Below are 3,273 nucleotides of genomic sequence, written 5' to 3'. Positions count from 1 at the left end.
GAGAGTGAGTACATCAGGGGGAGCTGCAGAGGGAGAGGGAGAAGCATGCTCTCCACTGAGCAGGGAGCCTGATATAGGACTTGATCCCAGGAGCTGAAGGCAGATGCTTAATCAACTGACCCACCCAGGTGCCCTGACTCAGATTTTTAAAATCAGAAATGAAAGAGGAGACATTACAACAGGTACTTCAGAAATAAAAAGGGTAAGGGAATATTATGAACAATTAAACACCAACAAACTGGATAATCTAGAAGAAATACATACATTCTTAGGAACATACAACCTACCAATACTGAATCAAGAAGAAATAAAAAGCCTAAACAAACCAATAACAAATAAGGTGATTGTATTTGTAATCAAAACCCTCCCAACAAAGAAAAAGCCCAGGACCAGATGGCTTCATGGGTGAATTCTGTCAAACATTCAACGAAGAATTAATACCAATTCTTCTTAAATGTTTCCACAATAGAAAAAGAGGGAACACTTCCAAACCTGTGTTTTGAGGCCAGTGTCACCCTGACACCAAAGCCAGATAAAGACACCACAAGAAAAGAGAACTATAGGCCAATATCCCTGATGAACATAAATGCAAAAATCTTTGATATAATACTAACAAAATTTAATAGCACATTAAAAGGATCATACACCAAGACCCAGTGGGATTTACCCCTAAGATGTAAAGATGGCTCAATATATGTGAATCGATCAGTGTGATACAATACATTAACAAAATGAACGATAAAAAGTACATGATCATCTCAATTGATGCAGAAAAACATTTGACAAAGTTCAATATCCATTCATGATTAAAACTATCAGCAAAATAGGTATAGAAGGAATTTATATCAACTCCATAAAGGCCAGTATGAAGAAAGTCCACAACTGGTACCATAATCAATGGGAAAAAACTGAAAGCATTTCCTCTAAGATCCAGTACAAGGCAAGGATGCTAACTAACTCTTGGCACTTCTGTTCAACATAAAACTGGAAGTTGTAGCCAGAACAATCAGACAAGAAAAAGAAATAAAAGTCATCCAAATGGGAGAAGAGGAAGTAAAATGATCTCTGTTTGCAGATGACCATGATCATATACACAGAAAACTCTGAAAGCTCAACAACAGCTGTTAGAACTAATAAATGAATTCAGTAAAGCTGCGAAATTAAAAACATACAAAAATTAGTCACGTTTCTTTTTTTTAATCTTTTTTTAATTTTTATTTATTTATGATAGTCACAGAGAGAGAGAGAGAGAGAGAGAGAGAGGCAGAGACACAGGTGGAGGGAGAAGCAGGCTCCATGCACTGGGAGCCCGACGTGGGATTCGATCCCGGGTCTCCAGGATCGCGCCCTGGGCCAAAGGCAGGCGCTAAACCGCTGCGCCACCCAGGGATCCCAAATTAGTCACGTTTCTATACACAAACACAAATTATCCAAAAAGGAAGTTGAGAAAACAGTCTAGGCCGTGGGAAGACAGTGCGGGAGGCTGGTGACATGGAGGATGCGCAGCTTTCCCACTTGGATTCCGACACCACCGCTGCTCCCAGTGACAGGCTGCTGCAGGTACTGAAAACACTAGGTGGGGGCAGCACGGGGAGGCCCTCCCTGGGTGCAGCAACACCATATGCACCCGTATCACATTAGCAGACTCTAAAAGTGTGGATCCAGGGGCGCTTGGTTGGCTCAGTCCATTAAGTGGCTGCCTTCAGCTCAGGTCATGACCAAAGAGGTCCTAGGATGGAGTCCCAAGTCAGGCTCCCTGCTCAGTGGGGGGGTGGGGGGGTGGGGGGGCTGCCCCTCTCCCTGCTCATGCTCTCTTTTTCTCTCTCTCAAATAATTAAACCAAATCTTAAGGAAAAAAGTATGGATTCAAGCAAAGAGAGTTTTTCTGATACAGATGATAATAGCTCTCTTTGGAAATGCAAGCAACAGAAATGTTTTAAGCCTCCTCCCAAGTCAGAGCAGCCAGAAACCACGTGTGCCCGGACCTAAGAAGGTTGACAACATCCGGGGTGCTGGGCTACGGGAAGAGAATCGAGGCGCAGTGGCCACTCGGTATCTTGGGAGTGGAAGGTGCTGTTGACAGAACCAGACGATGGGGGACCTACAATTATTTGCTTGCTAGGAAACTTAAGAGGAAATCTTGAGAACATACAAAGGAATCAGACAAAGACCTAGATGAATAGAAGCATGGTGGCAAAAAAAAAAAAATGAGATCAAAGGGAGAGAAAAATGGGCGAGGTCACCTCACCCAGAACTGACCCGTTAAAGACAGGCCTGGGGACAGACTAGAAATGACCTGTACCAGCCGGTATCAGATCACGGAGGACGATCCACATGAGAAAGCGGCTGATAAAATTTCTTTCGGGTTGCAGGCACCAAAGAAAGATCTGATAGCACAAGGAGTGAGGATAATTGGGAACAAAAAGGCAAATGAACTGATAGAAATGCCAAAGTTGAACAAAATGCGGCTGGCCTTTTCATGATGGATGCTACTTGAAGAAGAACACCAGGTGGTGTTTTCCCAGATCTCCTGGGAAACATTCCTAGTGTCGGTGAGGAACAAATTAAGGATGTTTTCTACACAGAAAATCAAAAGGAGTATGAACATGAAAAGGCTGCTAGGAAGAGAACACAAGTGTTGGAGAAAAAAGATGAAACAAGCTATTAAAAATCTAATTTTTTTTAAGATTTTACTTATTCATGAGAGACACAGAGAGAGAGAGAGGCAGAGACACAGGCAGAGGGAGAAGCAGGCTCCATGCAGGGAGCCCAATGCGGGACTCGATCCCCAGGCCCCGGGATCATGCCCTGAGCCGAAGGCAGAAGCTGAACCAATGAGCCACCCAGGTGTCCCAAAAATGTAAATTTTTAAGAAGATAGAGATGCATTATGAGAAACATTTGCAAGTGGCACGAATGAGGCGCTAGCCTCTCTTGATAACCCTCAGAAGGCCACGGAGAGGCAAAGGTGGACAGACGCAGAGGATGCCATTGACATTCATCATCCTCACCATTTGGACACATTTTAGTACATTTTGAAAAAAAAAACTTCCTAAATTAAGACTGTAATAAGCAATCTCCTGAGATTGCTTTGTTTCACTTCGCACTGATAAACATAAAAATCTGGAGAGAAAGAATTATTTTCTTGTTTAAAATAAAATTGAATTTGTGGGAAGATGAATGTTATTGATAGAAACATTCCTCATATCTGACAAAATACTTAAAAGCGTATAGCAAAGGATTTAATTTCTCAATCTGTCGCATGTGTTAATTA

The 3,273-nt window shown here is 42.4% G+C and overlaps 1 pseudogene; it reads left to right on the top strand.

Annotated features, from left to right (window-relative positions):
* Positions 1 to 865: 865 nt before the first annotated feature.
* Positions 866 to 3,028, top strand: LOC129496602 (phosphorylated adapter RNA export protein-like; annotated as a pseudogene).
* Positions 3,029 to 3,273: the final 245 nt, after the last annotated feature.

The sequence above is a fragment of the Nyctereutes procyonoides genome, unplaced genomic scaffold (assembly GCF_905146905.1).
Source record: "Nyctereutes procyonoides isolate TBG_1078 unplaced genomic scaffold, NYPRO_anot_genome, whole genome shotgun sequence".
Lineage (NCBI taxonomy): Eukaryota > Metazoa > Chordata > Mammalia > Carnivora > Canidae > Nyctereutes > Nyctereutes procyonoides.
Note: the sequence above shows the minus strand (reverse complement) of the source record. Positions and strands in the feature narration are given on the sequence as shown.